General features: G+C 43.4%; 1 pseudogene; it reads right to left on the reverse strand.

The window, feature by feature from the left end:
* LOC141113367 (uncharacterized) overlaps positions 1–19,547 on the reverse strand; it is a 125,331-nt pseudogene that overhangs the window by 8,167 nt on the left and 97,617 nt on the right.

The raw sequence follows: 19,547 nt of genomic DNA on the forward strand, positions 1-19,547 counted from the left end.
CCTAGTGAAGACGCAAAGAAACCAAAGTGGAAGCCCAAATCTTTACAGAGGGCCCCCACTGTTGTTTCAACCCCCTTTCCTCAACCTCAGGTGCCCAGTCGCCGAGAGTAGATACACTCCAGCCCTCTGGGGCCCAACAGAGGTGAAAGCAAAACCCGAAGCCCATCAAGAAGGGGGTACGAATACAGACAACAGGACCAATTAACTACACTACTCCCGGTAGATTTACTGAAAACTAGTTGGATTTTCTCCCATCTTGTCAGTCCAAGCAGACGGCATCTATACAAGGGCCCTTCTGGGCACTGGGGCACAAGTTACCCTGCTATATAGGAGACTTTTATGACAGGCACCTCAAACACTTACCCCTGCAGAAATTGGAGGAACTGGAGATATGGGGTATTGGAACCCAAAATTTCCCATATGATGGCTACTTACCGGTCAAGTTGATGTTTGACCCCTCCATGACTGGACAAACAGAAACGTTTCATACCCTAGCCGCTGTATGCCCTTGCCCATCGGGAACCAACAAGAGTTCTCTGATAATAGGAACAAACATTGTCCTTGTCAGAAGGCTGCTCACTCGTCATGTATTGAAGTCTAACACCCCAACCAAAGCCATACTCCCTTTGTTGAGACAAGTATATCAGCACCTAGTTAAAGAACAAAGAGCCCCAGCTGAAGGAGTGGGAAAGATCTGGCAATTAGACAGAAGTGAGAAGATACTACAGCCTGGAGAGGTGGTGTGTTCACAAGCTTCAGTCAAACTCAATTAGAAGCAACCAGGCCGCTTTGTGGTCATAGAAGCAGACTGCCAGGGAAAGGACACTGGAGTGGAGGTAATCCCAGAAGTGATATCAACTAGGGCTCTGCAACAGAGTCGTAGGAAGATCCCTATCAGCGTCCGCAATGTTATGGCCTCGCCATGGAAACTCCGGGCCCAAATGCTGTTAGGACAAATGAATCCAACCACCCCAGTCTCACCATCTGATATGGAGAAGGGAGAGAAGGACAGAATCTCCATAGAATAGTTTTACCCACAAAACACCCCACTATTACCTGAGTGGAAAGAAAAGATCAAAGCCCAGCTCCTGAGATGGCAGGATATGTTTTCAAACCATGAGTTTGATGTGGGGTGTGCGAAAAGTGTCCAGCACTGGATTCGCCGTCAGGAAGACAAGCCATTCAGGGAAAGAGTCAGATGGATCCCACCGGGTGACCTAGAAGATCTCCGTGAACAACTAGCAGAGCTGAAGAGATCAGGCATCATCAGGGAGTCTAAAACCCCTTTTGGCTCCCACATAGTAGTGGTGCGGAAGAAGAATGGGTCCTTAATGCCGGGTACACACGACCGGACTTTATGGCAGACTTTGTCCTGCGGACTTTTTAACTGACTTTACGACAGACTTTCTGCATGAACGGACTTGCCTACACGCGATCAACCAAAGTCCGACGGATTCGTACGTGATGATGTACGACCGGACTAAAACAAGGAAGTTCATAGCCAGTATCCAATAGCTGCCCTAGCGTCGGTTTTTGTCCGTTGGACTAGCATACAGACGAGCTGACTTTTCGACCGGACTCGAGTCTGTCGAAAAGATTTGAAACATGTTTCATTTCTAGTCCATCGAACTTTTGGGGAAAAAAGTCAGCTGGAGCCCACACACGATCGAATTGTCCGACGGACTGCAGTCCGTAGGACCAAGTATGACGTAAAGTCCAATCGTGTGTACGCGGCATAAGGCTGTGTATTGATTATTGGACACTCAACAGGAGGACCATCCCTGATCAGTACAACACTCCAAGGATAGAGAAGATACTAGTACTCTTCAATCCAGGACCTGTAACGCTACAGAACTCGGTTCACCGTACCTGTTTCTTGTCAAAAAATGTTTTATTGGTCACCAAGAAAGACAGAATCACTCGATTGTCAGAGTAAACGACACATTTACATACATTAATTGACGTGAAAAAGCAGTTGTGCAAGTGCATTAAACGTTAAAGACAAATGTTTAAACAGGAGAGCGGTGCTCAAGAATAATTTCAGCTGTTGAAAGCAAATGTCAGCTGGAGGCCAGTCCAGCTATGCAGAGATAGTTCATAACAATAAGTGCCAAAGACAGGCTTAGACATGTAAAAGGACGGTTACCCCGTTTGTGGTTGTAATTAAGAAAATGACTATAAATTTAAGGCGGTCAAGGTATAAGAGGTAAGAGAAGAGAAAGGGGATGGAAAACCAAAGATAGGAGAGGAGAGCAAGCGAGTCCGGTTATGGGGAAGATATACATTCCTCTATAGTGGTTTCCAGTTGACTTACATGAGGGGTGGGCCTTGGGGGGTTGAGAAAGGAGGTGGATAGAAGGTGGGGAGGTTTTCCCGTGGATGGTAGTGCGGTTTAGGTTTGGTAGCTGATGTTGTTGGTCTAAATAAAATAAATAAGAAAAAAACTAATTAAATGGAGAAAGAGAAATACACTTACCAAGGTAATAGGAGGGTATTGTCAAAATCTGAAGTTAAATAATGCTTCACCCACGGTCGCCATACTTTCTCAAATGATGTAACTGTTTAATCCATTTTTGTTGTTTAAAATTCAACAGTGTTCAGGGCCCAGAAGGAGCTGAGAAGTTGACAAACCTTCTCTTCTGCCTCTCAGCACCCATGTTATGGGTATATAGATTACTGTGTTTTTTTATATACTTACAGTTGCTAAATATTGAAGATTATCACTTCTATTGTATTGATACTCTGCAGTAAGGTTTAACAGTGTTGTAAGTATCCACATATTTTTAACCGTAATAATATATTCAACTTGTTTATCACTACTGGTGTGTCTGTCTGTTTCTAATAACAATCCACAACCAAGCTAACAGTATTCTCTACTTGTGTCCTTAAAAAGTGTTTGAAGAGATTTTACCTAACCAGGTGTGCCAGAGGGGCTGAGGCCATTCTTGAAGTTGAGGCAGAGATCAGAGAACCCAAAATCACCAAGCGGGTCCTTTGGGGGTGGCGCTACACTAGGTTTTCTGCATGGGTAAACTTTACATTTCGGACACGTCCCTTCTTTTTCTTCAGTGCCGTTTTCTGCGAACGCAAACTCCTTTCCTTTGTACTGTCTCTGCTGTTACACTCCCGTCTCCTTTTCGTAAATTTCTTCATGTATCTCCCTGCACCCTTATCTTGACTGCTGTCCCTGCACTCTTCCTGCAATGGTTTGTATGTTTTGTCTTAAACATCCTTATCAATTTCTGTGTTGCTGCCTTCACTACTGTTGATAGTTATTCTTCCATAACCCTAAGAAAGAAAAAATGGTTAATGTTTTGCATTACACTACTTTTTATTGTCATGCATACAGTGATGTTGACTTACCAATCTATTCGTTTTTATAGATGATCCTGTTGGGACAGCACTCTCTTTGTCCGTCCTGGAGGATTAAGCTTGACTGACATACGGACACTTCTAAAATAATGAATAATACATTTTAGTAGTCAAAATTTAAAGTTAGGATGACACAATTGTTGGTATACTTACATTTGTGGTTTTAAGTTTAAACAACTGAGCTGGTTTCGCAACACCTGTTTCAGATGCCCTCGGAACCTGTGTTAAAATTTTATTGTTAAGTATACAGTTTACTTTTCATTTACATTAAAATACATTTAAATACCTTTCATGAAGTTTTTTCTGCACTTTCTTTCACTTTTTCCTCAAAAGTCCAGAGGTGGTCTACAAAAGAACATTAGCACATGAGAGAGAGAGAGGGGGGTTGGGAGAGGGAGAGAGAGAAGAGCGAGAGAAAGAGAAAGAGAGAGAGAGCAAGAGTGTGTGAGAGCGAGAAAGAGAAAAAAAACTGAGGGAGAGAGGGAGAGGGGAGAGATGAGGACTGTGCAAAGCTTACCTTCACCATTGGAATCTCCATATCCAAATGTGCAGGCTGCTGCATCTGTAATATATATATAAAAAAAACATACACACATATGGGTTACAGGTATAGAGCATGATTAATAGCAGAGTATACAGTGCATGAAGGGTGCAGCATTGTAGTGCATTGCAGCAGTGCACATTCTAGTGCATGAATATACATTCTCTCACAAAAGTGAGTACACCCCTCACATACTTGTAAATATTTTATTATATCTTTTCATGTGACAACACTGACAAAATTATACTTTGCTACAATGTAAAGTAGTGAGTGTACAGCTTGTATAACACTGTAAATTTGCTGTCCCCTCAAAATAACTCAACACACAGATATTAATGTCTAAACTGCTGGCAACAAAAGTGAGTACACCCCTAAGTGAAAATATCGAAATTGGGCCCAATTAACCATTTTCCCTCCATGGTGTCATGTGACTTGTTAGTGTTACAAGGTCTCAGGTGTGAGTGGGAAGCAGGTGCGTTAAATTTGGAGGTATAGCTCTCAACATGGCACCTCATGGCAAAGAACTCTCTGAGGATCTGAAAAAAAGAATTGTTGCTCTACATAAAGATGGCCTATACTATAAGAAGATTGCCAAGACCCTGAAACTGAGCTGCAGCACGGTTGCCAGGACCATACAGTGGTTTACCAGGACAGGTTCCACTCAGAACAGGCCTCGCCATGGTCGACCAAGGAAGTTGAGTGCACATGCTCAGCGTCATATCCAGAGGTTGTCTTTGGAAAATAGTGCTGCCGGCATTGCTGCATAGGTTGAAGGGGTGGGGGTCAGCCTGTCAGTGCTCAGACCATATGCTGCACACTGCATCAAATTGGTCTGCATGGCTGTCGTCCCAGAAGGAAGCCTCTTCTAAAGATTATGCACATGAAAGCCTGCAAACAGTTTGCTGAAGACAAACAGACTAAGGACATGAATTACCGGAACCATGTCCTGTGGTCTGATGAGACCAAAATAAATTTATTTAGTACAGATGGTCTCAAGCGTGTGTGGTGGCAAGTGAGGAGTACAAAGACAAGTGTGTCTTGCCTACAGTCAAGCATGGTGGTGGGAGTGTCATAGTCACTGGCTGCATGAGTGCTGCCGGCACTGGGGAGCTACAGTTCATTGAGGGAACCATGAATGCCAACATGTACTGTGACATACTGTAGCAGAGCATGATCCCCTCCCTTTGGAGACTGGGCCGCAGGGCAGTAATCCAACATGATAATGACCCCAAACACACCTCCAAGATGACCAATGCCTTGCTAAAAAAGATGAGGGTAAAGGTGATTGCCAAGCATGTCTCCAGACTGTGGGGCATCCTCAAACGCCAAGGGTGCCCTTTATCAACACTCCTTTTTGCTATCACCTTAGAGCCATTTCTTTGTAAGGTCAGGCAAAACCCGGATATTAGGGGGTTAATAACTGGAGATTTACATCATAAAGTATCCGCATATGCAGATGATCTTTTATTCTGCCTTACTAATCCTGTTATATCTATGCCGAACCTACTAAGAGAATTGGACCAATATGGTGCACTGTCCAATTTAAAAATTAATATGTCCAAGTCAGAGGCAATGGGTGTATCTATGACTACGACTCAAATTAACGCTTTAAAAATGAATTTTAAGTTTAAATGGACCTATACGGGCATCAAATACCTGGGGCATCAAATACCTGGGCACGTTGATTCCACCTAAATTGGACCAAACCTTTGAGTTGAATTTCCCACCTCTACTGAGTAGAGTGAAAGTCTTACTCTCTAAATGGCATCAGGGCCTTTTCTCTTGGTTTAGGCAATACTGACATAATAAAAATGTCAGTATTGCCTAAATTTTCCTATCTTTTTCAAACTCTACCCATTCATATACCCCCAGAATTCTTTAAACAAACTAATAAGATGATAACTGAATTCATTTGGGCCCATAAAAGGCCCAGAATTCAACGCCGTTTAATGACAATGCCTAAACAATATGGGGGGGTAGCGGTACCCGATATGCAGAAATATTATCAGGCGGCTCATATGGCGCACCTAGTAGACTGGTGTAGGCATGCAAGCTTTAAAATATGGCCAAAAATCGAGCAATCACAGTGTGAGGTCCCATTGCGTCGTGCGGTTTGGTGTTTTGGAGACCTGAGTTCAGCTCTCAAAAAGCACCCAACCTTGGGCCCTACCCTGCGTATTTGCTCCCGAATATGTTCCACCACTTTACTATCATCTGTCAACTCCCCCCTGTAACCTATTGTAGGGAGCCCTCGTTTCCCTCCTGGGACTACAGGAGGGACCCTTCAGGAAACTTTCAGACTCACAGTGTTTTCAGGCCTCGCATTTTATACAAATAGCGACTGGGACATGGCCCTCATTACCTGAACTAACCTCATCCAACGACCGTTTCTGTCTTGATTTCTGGAGTGCAGCCCAGTTGCGACATTTCCTTAACACTCTCCCACCTGCAGACAGATTTCAGCGAACATTGACACCCTTAGAACAACTATGTGAGGGGACAGGGCCTTGCTCTCATTTAATCTCGCAAATGTATGCATTACTGGTTGCCCCCCAAGAGGATTATGTCCCTCCATATATAAGGAAGTGGGAAATGACATTAGACAGGACGTTCACCTAGGCACAACATAGGCAGATAGTAAATCTTGCGTTGAAATCTTCAATATCCACAAGAATCCAAGAAATTAATTTTAAAATAATGATAAGATGGTACCGTACACCCTCATTACTTAATACATTCTTTCCGGAGGTCCCAGACAAATGCTGGAGGTGTCAGGAGGAAAGAGGGACTTTACTCCACTTCTTTGGTCCTGCCCAAAACTGGAGTACTTCTGGAGGGAGATACGGCGGATAGCACAGAAATTTACTGAGTATAACCTCCCAGAAGATCCAGCCCTATTTTTGTTACATGTCTCAAACATACCGGGGGAAACATATAGTAAATTAATTTTGCGTACGGCAGTGGAGAGATACGTACCCTCCCACAATTCTTACATGGGTCACACGAATTGAAGAGGTTAATAGAATGGAGGATTTGTTATTATCGGCTCAAAATCGAAAGGAGACATATTTAGAAACTTGGGGCCAATGGAATACATTTAAATTCTCGGAGGAAGGGAGTTCCCTCTTTGCTCCTGAGAGTATGTGAAAAAGAGATTGGGGACTTGGGGGTGACCTCACTTCCGTGCATGATGGTATAGTAAAATCACCTTTTCCTCGGTACATCTCCCCTATCAGTGTTTTTTTTTGTTTTTTGGGGTTTTTTTTAGGAAATCTTTCCCTCATGGGGCTTCTTACTTTCTTCTTTTGCCTCTTCAGATATGTAGAGGTTTTTCTTCTTAGTAAAGTATGTTGTCAGGGCATACAAGAGAAGCAGGTCTAACGGAAGAGAGAATGGGGACTATCTCAAATAACTAGTTATTGTTTTTTCTGTAGATATATTTAAGATAGGAGTAATGCTGTTAATTGGATTTTGAATGGATTCGTTGGAACTCATACGATTGATGGATTAATGAAATTGTTTATTTCTCTATATGTATGACAACTAAAATAAAAAAGAATTGAATTCAATCAGGAAGGTGGAGGAGCGCAAGGTCTCTAACATCCACCAGCTCTATGATGTCGAAGAGGACTCCAGTGGCAACCTATTAAGCTCTGGTGAACACCGAAGACAGTGTTGGAAAATAAAGGTGGCCACAACAAATATTGACACTTTGGGCCCAATTTGAACATTTTCACTTAGGGGTGTACTCAATTTTGTTGCCAGCAGTTTAGACATTAATGGCCGTGTGTTGAGTTATTTTGAGGGGACAGCAAATTTACACTGTTATACAAGCTGTACACTCACTACTTTACATTGTAGCAACGTGTCATTTCTTCAGTGTGGTCAAAAGGTTGTGAAAAGATATAATAAAACTTTTACAAAAATGTGAGGGGTGTACTCACTTTTGTGAGATTCTGTATATGCCAAAATTATGGAACTGCATGTTCTAATGGTGACGTGCATGGTGGATGCAGTATTGCTGCAATTGTGCATGCAGAGTTTGCTAGCAGTGACGTGCATGTACAGTAGTAAGTAGTGATGGTGTACATGGTGGATGTTTTCTTTTCAAATAATTTATTGAGAATACAACAATACAGTTTTACAGTACTGGTTTTAAATTTATGTAAGGTTACAAAATATGAGGAAAGGAACTTCTCAATAATAACTTAGAATAATAATACTTAAGTCATCTTGTAGAAATCAGTAAGAAAATCTATTTTCCAGTGTACATATCTGAATTATATGGTTATAACAATTAATAGAGCTTTTGTAATTGGAAAAATAAATAAATAAGTAAGTAGATAAATATATATATATATATATATATATATATATATATATATATGTATATATATATATATATATATAAAAAATACAATATGTCACAATAGTGAGACATAAAATGCAACTAAATTAGATAAATCGGGTATTAATGACATGACCTAGAGAGACAACCAAACAACCAGGGCCAAGGTCCGGCTATTTGGTCCAGCTATTTGGCCCGGCATATCCCGGGTGCATGGGTGCCCCTCCAAAGCATCCCCATCAAAGGTATAGTTAGTTTGCATCCGAAAAAGACATAGTTTGCCTAACCAAATAATAATTTAATAGAAATAGATAATGACATATTTTATTATTATACATCACTAAAAATAAAATTTAATAAGTGGGAATATGTGGTGGGATCTGAAAGGGTTTTGGAGGGAATTTGGGGTCTCCAGAGAGAAGCGAGTGTTAAATATTTATGGGAACATGTAATAATATAGACCGTGAAGGTGGTAGATCTCATTAGGGTAAAAGAAGTGAATAGTTCAAATCCGGTGGTAGTATGTGTGTTATCCATGGAAGCCAAAGAGATTCAAATTTGTCCAGTTTATCAAGTATGATTGCCTCCATTTTAGCATGGATCATAGCTTGAGTTACACGTTGTATTACAGATATGTCACAAAGCTTATTGATTTTCCAGGCTTTTGCTATCGATTGTTTTGCAGCTGTTGTGACATATAGTAAAAGTTTAAATTGACGTTGAGTTATGTTTCGTGGCTTATTATTTAGGAGGGCTACCAATGGATCCAGTTGTAATGTGGTTTCAAACATTGTAGAGAGAATTTGAAATACTTTTGACCAATATGTTTGGACTATTGGACAAGTCCGCCAAATATGCAGATGTGTACCAATGTCGCTGCATCCCCGAAAACAGTGAGGGGGGTATTGGGGTAGGTATTTTGATATACATGCTGGCACTAAATACCACCTGGTAAGAACTTTATAATTTGTTTCTAGGGCAACTAAGTTGGGTGTGGCTGATTTTGTAGATTGCCAGATTTGTGACCAATCCAGTGAGTCTGGAGGAAGGTTTAAATCAGCTTCCCATTTGGTAGTATAAGACGGGGGAGAGGAATTTGTTTGTGAAAGTAGTTGAGCATATATGTCAGAGGTAAGTCCTCATCTGTGTGGATCTGACATACATGATCGTTCAAATGAAGTATATTCTGGAGTTGTCAAGTTTGTGGGGATGTTTTGATAAAAAGTTTTTAATTTGTAAGAATCTAAATGTTTCATTACTGGGTATGTTGTGTGTCTTGCTTATTGTAGGAAATGAAATAAGTTTATCAGAGTCGTAGAAGTGATGAACTCGTGTAAGACCCACATTTATCCAATATGGTGAATGTTTTATGCAGAGCTTGCAAGTGTAGAGCATACTGGAGTAGGTGGATGCTATTTTGCTGCACATGGTGAACATGTACATGGAGCTTAACAGATGTATGTTTTATGCAGGAGAAGGCAGTGATGGTGTACACGGTGGATGTTTTATGCAGAGCTTGCAAGCAGGGGCGTAACTAGAAATCACAGGGCCCCATAGCAAAATGTTGTATGCCCCCCCCCCCTGCAAACAGCCCCCCTACAAAAAATGGTGGGGCTAAATTAAATAGTGGGTGTGGCTTAAAGGGCGTGACTCAAGTCTGAGATGAAGGAAGGAAAGAAAGAAAGAAAGAAAGAAAGAAAGAAAGAAAGAAAGAAAGAAAGAAAGAAAGAAAGAAAGAAAGAAAGAAAGAAAGAAAGAAAGAAAGAAAGAAAGAAAGAAAGAAAGAAAGAAAGAGAAAAGAAAGAAAGGGAGGGACAACAGGCCCAGATCCTACACCACAATAGCAATATATGTATTCCATAAAGTTTAACAATCAACAGATAAAGATACTCCAAACACCTGGTGTTAGCGCTTCAATCATCCTCACCTGTGCCCAATGCAGAGTGACCAGTGCCCAATGTGGCCTACCTGTTCCCAATACAGCGTGGCCTGCCCGTGCCCAATACAGCCTCACCTGTGCCCAATACTGCCTCACCTGTGCCCACCTGTGCCCAATGCAGCGTCGTCCAGTGCCCAATGCAGCCTCACCTGTGCCCAATGCAGTGTGGCCTGCGCCCAATGCAGCGTGGCCTGTGCCCAATGCAGTGTGTCCAGTGCCCAATGCAGCGTGACCTGTGCCCAATGCAGCGTGTCCAGTGCCCAATGCAGTGTGACCTGTGCCCAATGCAGCGTGACCTGCCTGTGCCCAATGCAGCCCAGATCCTACACCACAATAGCAATATATGTATTCCAGAAAGTTTAACAATCAACAGATAAAGATACTCCAAACACCTGGTGTTAGCGCTTCAATCATCCTCACCTGTGCTCAATGCAGAGTGACCAGTGCCCAATGTGGCCTACCTGTTCCCAATGCAGCGTGGCCTGCCCGTGCCCAATACGACCTCACCTGTGCCCAATACTGCCTCACCTGTGCCCACTTGTGCCCAATGCAGCGTTGTCCAGTGCCCAATGCAGCCTCACCTGTGCCCAATGCAGCCTCACCTGTGCCCAATGCAGTGTGGCCTGTGCCCAATACAGCATGGCCTGTGCCCAACGCAGCGTGTCCAGTGCCCAATGCAGCATGACCTGTGCCCAATGCAGCGTGTCCAGTGCCCAATGCAGCGTGACCTGTGCCCAATGCAGCGTGACCTGCCTGTGCCCAATGCAGCCCAGATCCTACACCACAATAGCAATATATGTATTCCAGAAAGTTTAACAATCAACAGATAAAGATACTCCAAACACCTGGTGTTAGCGCTTCAATCATCCTCACCTGTGCCCAATGCAGAGTGACCAGTGCCCAATGTGGCCTACCTGTTCCCAATGCAGCATGGCCTGCCCATGCCCAATACAGCCTCACCTGTGCCCAATACTCTGCCTCACCTGTGCCCACTTGTGCCCAATGCAGCCTTGTCCAGTGCCCAATGCAGCCTCACCTGTGCCCAATGCAGCCTCACCTGCGCCCAATGCAGTGTGGCCTGTGCCCAATACAGCATGGCCTGTGCCCAATGCAGCGTGTCCAGTGCCCAATGCAGCATGACCTGTGCCCAATGCAGTGTGCCCAGTGCCCAATGCAGCGTGACCTGTGCCCAATGCAGCGTGACCTGCCTGTGCCCAATGCAGTGTGACCTGCCAGTGCCTAATGCAGCGTGACCTGCCTGTGCCCAATACAGCCTCACCTGTGCCCAATGCAGCCTCACCTGTGCCCAATACTGCCTCACCTGTGCCCACCTGTGCAAAATGCAGCCTCACCTGTGCCCAATGCAGCATGACCCATGCCCAATACAGCCTCACCTGTGCCCACTGCAGCCTCACCTGTACCCACCTGTGCCCAATGCAGCCTCACCTGTGCCCACCTGTGCCCAATGCAGCATGACCCGAGCACAATGCAGCCTCACCTGTGCAGAGGAAGAGGCGAGCCAGTGCTGGAACTACCGGGGAGGATGAGGAATGCATACTGCAGCCCTCAAATGGCTGTTGGCAAGCGTGGGGCTGCCTCAGAGTGGGGGGGTGAGCACTGCCCGCATGGTCCCCCGGCCAGGGGAAGTAAGGAGAGGAAGAGGCAAGCTGTCCGTACGAGCAGAGAGCTGTAATAGCTTTCTTTTGAATTTCCTGTGTTCCCCAGGCTCACCGTCACATAGCCCCACCTCTTGACCCGGCGCCTTTGATGATGTTACATGTCCCGCATTGGACCGGTGTTCTGTCTGTCAAAGGCGCCAGGCCAAGGGGTGGGGCTATGTGACGGTGATCCCCGGGAACACAGGAAATTCTAATGAAAGCTATTACAGCGGACCATCTCGCTCTCTGCTCGTAGACAGCTTGCCTCTTCCTCTCCTCACTTCCCCTGGCTGGGGGACCGTGCGGGCGGTGCTCGCCCCCCCGCAGTATGCATTGCTCATCCTCCCTACGGGCCCCTCTCAGCTGCGGGCCCCATAGCGCCCGCATGGGTCACTATGGCGGTAGTTCCACCACTGCTTGCAAGTGTAGAGCATGCTGGAGTAGGTGGATGCTATATCGCTGCACAGTGGTGGCCCATCCATAAGTGGTGCTGCCCCCCTAATCCATGTGCCCTGCCCCTAATCTACATGCAGGGCGGCGGACGCATGGAGATCAATAGGGTTTTTTTTTTAAGCACTGAGGCTCTAATTGGCTTCAAAGAAGGGTGGCCTTGGGGTGCAGAGTACTGCACCCGGAGCCCACCCAGTTGTGTGACATTAGCAAACTAATATTCGCTAATGTCTTCCTGTTTCACCTCCCAGCCAATCAGGAAGTGGGTCCTGAGACCCGATTGGCTAGGAGTCCTAAGACCCCATGGGACTGGAGTCTGAAGACCCGATTGGCCCAGGAGGAGAAGCAGCGAATGCTGGTACACGGAAGAGATGGAGGGGGAAAGCCGCAGCTTCTACCAGGATGGGGTAAGTGCCAATCGATCGGGGGGGTTGGTGCGGGGTGGCAGGCTGGAGCGACCAGGAGGGTAGATGTCTCTGGTTTGTTTGCCGCCCCCCCCCGACCGATAGAGCACCAGCTGCCACTGTTGCTGCACATGGTGCACATGGAGTTTAAAAGATGTATGTTTAATTCAGGAGTAGGCAGTGATGGTGTACACCAGGGATATGCAATTAGTGGACCTCCAGCTGTTGCAGAACTAGTCCCATAAGGCATAGCAAGACTCTGACAGCCACAAGCATGACACCCAGAGACAGAGGCATGATGGAATTGTAGTTTTTCAACAGCTGGAGGTCCGCTAATTGCATATCCCTGGTGTAAAAACCAAAAAGTGTAGCGCTAAATGAAAATGAAAATGCACCCTCAATATACAAATTGTGAAATTAAAATGAGTGAATATCCGGTGCTTTAAATAAATAGTAAATGTCCATCAAAAACAAATTAACTGTCCATCAGTGGACTAATAACTAAAGTCCATAGAAAATGAGGACCTTAATGGTCACCACCTATGAAGAGTATGCAAAATACCGTCACCACCGTGTAACTCTTTATAGACTATATAAAAAATAATGCACAGCTGGTTGCTAATTAGTCCACCATATGTATATATTAGATCTTGTTGGTTGGTAAGAAAAAAGGCCAATTCGATACACCACACCACAGTGTCTTCATGAAAACGTGCAATTCCCACAGCCAGTGAAGGTGGAAGCTTACCGGAGGGTTTGAACCCAAAACAGCATATACTGTAAGGGTCAAACCAGCTTGTATTGCACACCGGCAATGGGGGGAAGACCTTGGCAACCGGGAGAAGAAGGGATCCTAGGGGACTTCATGGAAGTGTCTTCTCCAAATATAACGCTAAAAATCCCAGCATATGGCTCATAGGAGATAGAAAAAGGGCCACATAGTGTGATTCCGTAAACAAAGTACTTTTATTATAAAAAGAAATACACTTACATTTAAGAAGATAAAAAAGCGCTTGTATATAAAATGAAGGCGGCAGTGGAGTCCCCCGACGCGTTTCGTCTAACAAGACTTCGTCTAGGGGTATCCATCCACTGCAGCCTGACTCCCTAATATAGGTACTGTAATCCTTATGATGTGACTCCAGTCGGGTTGCCCAAAATGGCGGACCTGCGTGCGTTCCAAGCCTCACTCTCGTGGGTGTACTTTGCGTTCCACCTCACTGTAATATAACCCAATAATCCCAATGTAACATAATCGTACTTAAACCCATATCTGTGTAGCGGAAAGAAGATAGTATTGTGTCCAGTGCCAATGTTGCAATGTAATTAAAATGAGAACTGAATCCTTGTATGTGCGGAGACGATTCCCAGCACATCTCGCGGTATGACGTTGTGACATCATGACGCGGAAACGGAAATGCGCTTAAGCAAGCCTCGTTCTGAAGCGGCTTGCGCTTCAACTATACTTGATTAATAGGAAGCTTGCGTTCCACGTAGGTTGCATCTACGGACCGTACGGCGTAGCAAGCATCAAATATACCAGCTTGATTTCTCATAGGAAAACTTTTATTAATCAATCTTAATAATACAAATACGGATTTGAGCAGTCACGACGTTATACCGCGAGATGTGCTGGGAATCGTCTCCGCACATACAAGGATTCAGTTCTCATTGTTAGACGAAACGCGTCGGGAGGACTCCACTGCCGCCTTCATTTTATATACAAGCGCTTTTTTATCATCTTAAATGTAAGTGTAATTCTTTTTATAATAAAAGTACTTTGTTTACGGAATCACACTATGTGGCCCTTTTTCTATCTCCTATGAGCCATATGCTGGGATTTTTAGCGTTATATTTGGAGAAGACACTTCCATGAAGTCCCCTAGGATCCCTTCTTCTCCCGGTTGCCAAGGTCTTCCCCCCATTGCCAGTGTGCAATACAAGCTGGTTTGACCCTTACAGTATATGCTGTTTTGGGTTCAAACCCTCCGGTAAGCTTCCACCTTCACTGGCTGTCGGAATTGCACGTTTTCATGAAGACACTGTGGTGTGGTGTATCGAATTGGCCTTTTTTCTTACCAACCAACAAGATCTAATATATACATATGGTGGACTAATTAGCAACCAGCTGTGCATTATTTTTTATATAGTCTATATAGAGTTACACGGTGGTGACAGTATTTTGCATACTCTTCATAGGTGGTGACCATTAAGGTCCTCATTTTCTATGGACTTTAGTTATTAGTCCACTGATGGACACTTAATTTGTTTTTGATGGACATTTACTATTTATTTAAAGCACCGGATATTCACTCATTTTAATTTCGCAATTTGTATATTGATGGTGCATTTTCATTTTCATTTAGCGCTGCACTTTTTGGTTTTTATTGGTTTATTTAGCAATTATTCTTTTTGCTGTGTTAGCGGCTCATACTTTAGAGCAAGCGCAATTTTATCACTGGTGTTTTTATATCCCTGGTGTACACTGTGGATGTTTTATGCAGAGCTTGCAAGTGTAGAGCATGCTGGAGTAAGTGGATGCTATATTGCTGCACATGATGCACATGCACATAAAAGGTGGATGTTTTATGTAGGAGTAGGCAGTGATGAAGCATGTTTAATGAAGAGCTTGCAAGCGGAGAGCGTGCTGGAGTAGGCAATGCGCGTTATAGTGGCGGAAGTTATACACAGCCTGGCTCCACCCACAGGAGATGACCTTAAACCATCCTTAACCACCTACACCTGCACAAAATTAACGCATGAAAAAAAGCAGTTATTACCACACAATAGAAAAAACATTAGTTATTTAACGACCAATTCTTAGTGAATTGGACCTTCACATCTGATTTACTGCAAGCATTATTTTACCACATTTTATTTGCTGTTATTTAACTCTTATGCCCTGTACATACGATAGGATTTTCCGATAGAAAATGTGTGATTGGACCTAGTTGTCGGAAATTCCGACCGTGTGTAGGCTCCATCACACATTTTCCATAGAAATTTCCGACACACAAAGTTTGAGAGCTGGCTATAAAATTTTCCGACAACAGAATCCGGAAATTCCGATCGTGTGTACACAATTCGACGCACAAAGTGCCACGCATGCTCGGAATCAAGCAGAAGAGCAGCACTGGCTATTGAATTTCATTTTTCCTGGCTCATCGTACATGTTGTACGTCACCGCGTTCTTGACATTCGGAATTTCTGACCAACTTTGTGTGACCGTGTGTATGCAAGACAAGTTTGAGCCAACATCCGTCGGAAAAAATCCCATGGATTTTGTTGTCGGAAAATCCTATTGTGTGTACAGGGCATTAGTGAATTGACCCCAATGTCAGCTCAACAATAAAACATGATCTACATCTGCAATAGCCTTACATTTGGCCGCATTTGCATCATATTTGATGTCTCGGACCCATACACTGAATGTACTATTTAAAGTAATTTTATTGACTCGCTGCACTTCCGGGACCTGCCTGTCAAGATCCGTTTATCTCTTTATTGCTGTATTTTTCTTCTACTTTAACTTGAAAAGCTTAAATACAAATATATTCTCTAGAAAAATACTCATTGGGCAACTGATGTAGCTTCTGTTATTTATCAAGCTAAATCAAAGAAACAAAACAATATTCTTACACAGTGTGCCACATTTAACCACTTCAAGACTGGGCTGTTTCACCCCTTCCTGCTCAGTCCATTTTTCAGTGCTGTCACACTTTGTGGTATTAGCCTTATAGACAGAGATGGTACTAAATTTGTCTAAAAGGCCACATAGATTTAAGAGGGAAATGTGATATGAGGTTGTATAAAAGTAAGTAGGATATCATCGGCAAAGAGAGATAGTTTGTACTCCTTATGTCTCGCTTTAATTCCATTAATACCCTTGTGAGTATGTATGGCTGCAGCCAAAGAACAAAGAAGGTAACCGCCTCAAATGGGACTTTGACAGACCACCCACTCAATAATGAATAAAATGTAATCTTTTAATGATATAGAATAAAAAACATATAAAATCTACATATGACAAGAATGCACAATGTGTATCACATGGAAAACAAAACAGAAACTGTACACATAAACATCAAACAGTGTAAATGCCCTAATGCCCTATGCGTTTCCGGTATGAAGTGTTCAGATACCTTCCTCGGGGGCTGAGGGTTCGAAAGGTTTTTTTCCATAAATATTGATTCCAGTGTAATGATTCCATGTATAGGCAGGCATTGGCGATAATAAAGTCCGTTCTAGTATTGCATGGCCGTCAGACTGTGAGTATTGGGCAGATTTTTAAGTGCATGGTATCTGTAATATCCTGTAATCTATGCCACTGTAATTCCCATAGAGGTATAGGGGACAACCAGTCCCTGGAGCCTAGAATATCAGCTGAATGACCAATGGATGAATATCCAAATGTCCCTGGAACGCTGCATCTTGCAGATGTCTCAGTCTGGCGTGTGGCGTGCTGTCACTTAATCCGTGCCTGCAGCCAAAGGCTCCAAACATAATATAAATAAAATAGGTGAAAGGGGGCATACCTGTTTAGTTCCATTATACCTAAGAAAATTACTCACATTGTGTGAGGTAGTTTGACCTGGGATGTTGGAGAAAAATATCATTCTTTAACTGCTTCAGCCCCGGAAGATTTTATCCCCTTCCTGACCAGAGCACTTTTTACAATTTGGCATTGCGTCACTTTAACTGACAATTGCACAGTCATGCAATGCTGTCTTTTTTTGCGTCCTTTTTTTCCCATAAATAGAGCTTTCTTTTGGTGGCATTTGATCACCTCCGCGGTTTTTTTTTTTTGCGCTATAAACAAAAAAAGAGCTACAATTTTGAAAAAAAAAAAAAAAAAAAAACAATATTGTTTACTTTTTGCTATAATAAAAATCCCCCAAATTAAAAAAAGTTTAGGCCAATATATATTCTTCTACATATTTTTAGTAAAAAAAAAAAAAAAATCGCAATAAGCATATATTGATTGGTCTGCACAAAAGTTATACTGTCTACAAACTATGGGAAAGTTTTTAGGCATTTTTATTAATATATATATATATATATATATATATATATTTTTTTTTTACTAGTAATGGTGATCTGCGATTTTTAGCGGTACTGTGACATTACGGTGGACAGATCGGACCCCTTTGGGACCATTGACATTTATATAGCGATCAGAGCTATAAAAATGCACTGATTACTGTGTAAATGTCACTGGTATGGAAGGGGTTAACACTAGGGGGCAATTAAGGGGTTAACTGTATTCCCTAGTTAGCGTTTCTAACTGTATGGGGATGTGACTGACTGGGGAAGGAGACATATCACTGCTACTACTTAGTAGGAACAAACAATATGTCTCCTCCCCCCTGCTGGCTCTTGTGCCCACAGTCGCAGGTAATTGGCGGCGATCATGCCCACCGGCCACGCGCATCAGGTCCCCTGCCGTGCAGCAGACGGACATTTGCCCATTGGCAAATTCGCCAATGCTAATAAGCATGCACACACGGGAATGAACGGCTGGGAAGATTTGTGTGCCAGAGCACATGCAATGTGTGACAGATTCTGGTACCCAGTGGCCTATTTAAAGCCAGCAGCATGAGCCACCAGTTGTTGGATGATCTTCAGCTCCCCCCGTGTGTTCCTGTGTTCCTGTTCTTGATACTACTGGACTTCCTGTTACCAACCTGACTTGCCTTTGACCTGTCTTGTCTCCATTCCGAGCTTTGACCCTAGGCCTGTTCCATTGACTCCACTACTGACTGCTGTACCCATGTATGACCTCTGGTTTGCTCTTCTGGACTCCTGTGCTGCTTGATTATCAGTGTATGACCCCGGTTTACTCCTGAACTTGCTTGCTGCCTTACCCCTGGCTGATACTCCATGTATGACTACTGGCCTGGCTCCTGTCCCTGCTCCTGGCTCTCCCTTTGGCCAAGTCTCATCTGGTACATCTGAGGAACCCCTGCCCAGCAGTACATCCTGCTCATCCAGCCGCTATCTAGCAGACATCTTATCACTCAGCCTATCGCAACTGGCAACACCCGTTTCTTTGGGCATAGCACTCCCTGTCACCATCTTCAGGGGTGCCCTGCATTCCGCCGCAAGGGAAGCTCTCTCAGCACCTCATCCTCCAACCAGGTAAATGACAGCATCCTAAGCTATCAAATACTTTTTGAGCATACAAGCTCAACAAAAAGGCAAGGGGATTGGTCTTATTCAACAGATCAACTAGGTTAATTGTGCTCCTTGTGTTATCTCCTGCCTCCCTGTCACGCTTTGAATGACAATTACTCAGTAATGCAACACTGTACCCAAATTATTTTTATATAGTTTTTTGAGACAGATAGAGCTTTCTTTTGGTGGTATTTAATCACTATTGTGCACAGTATTGCAATTAAGTGCTGAAAGCTTCTTGAATACAGCAAATGGCTTAACTTTTATGGAGGATCTTAGATTATGTCTTACAGCATGGAGAAACATGAACAGGGAGCAAGGATATACAAGTACATGCACTGAGATAGACAATACATCCTGTTGTAGCATAGAAAACATGAACTATACACTAAACTACTACAGCGCCACCTGCTGCATAGATAGGTATAATGCATACAGTATTTTTAGTTTATTAACAACTTTATATTACATGCTATTGTTCTTTTCCAATACACCTTCTCAACAGCATGAGCTTTGTCAAATTATATTCAGCTTCTTCTGGAAATAACTATGATGTTCCGTCAATAAAGGCTTGGTTAGTGCATCAGCAGTCATCTCCTCTGAGGGGCAGTATTTAATGTCAATAACACTGTGCACTTGATTGTCCCCCAGTAGGTGTTAC

The sequence above is a fragment of the Aquarana catesbeiana genome, linkage group LG12 (assembly GCF_042186555.1).
Source record: "Aquarana catesbeiana isolate 2022-GZ linkage group LG12, ASM4218655v1, whole genome shotgun sequence".
NCBI classification, from domain to species: Eukaryota; Metazoa; Chordata; class Amphibia; order Anura; family Ranidae; genus Aquarana; species Aquarana catesbeiana.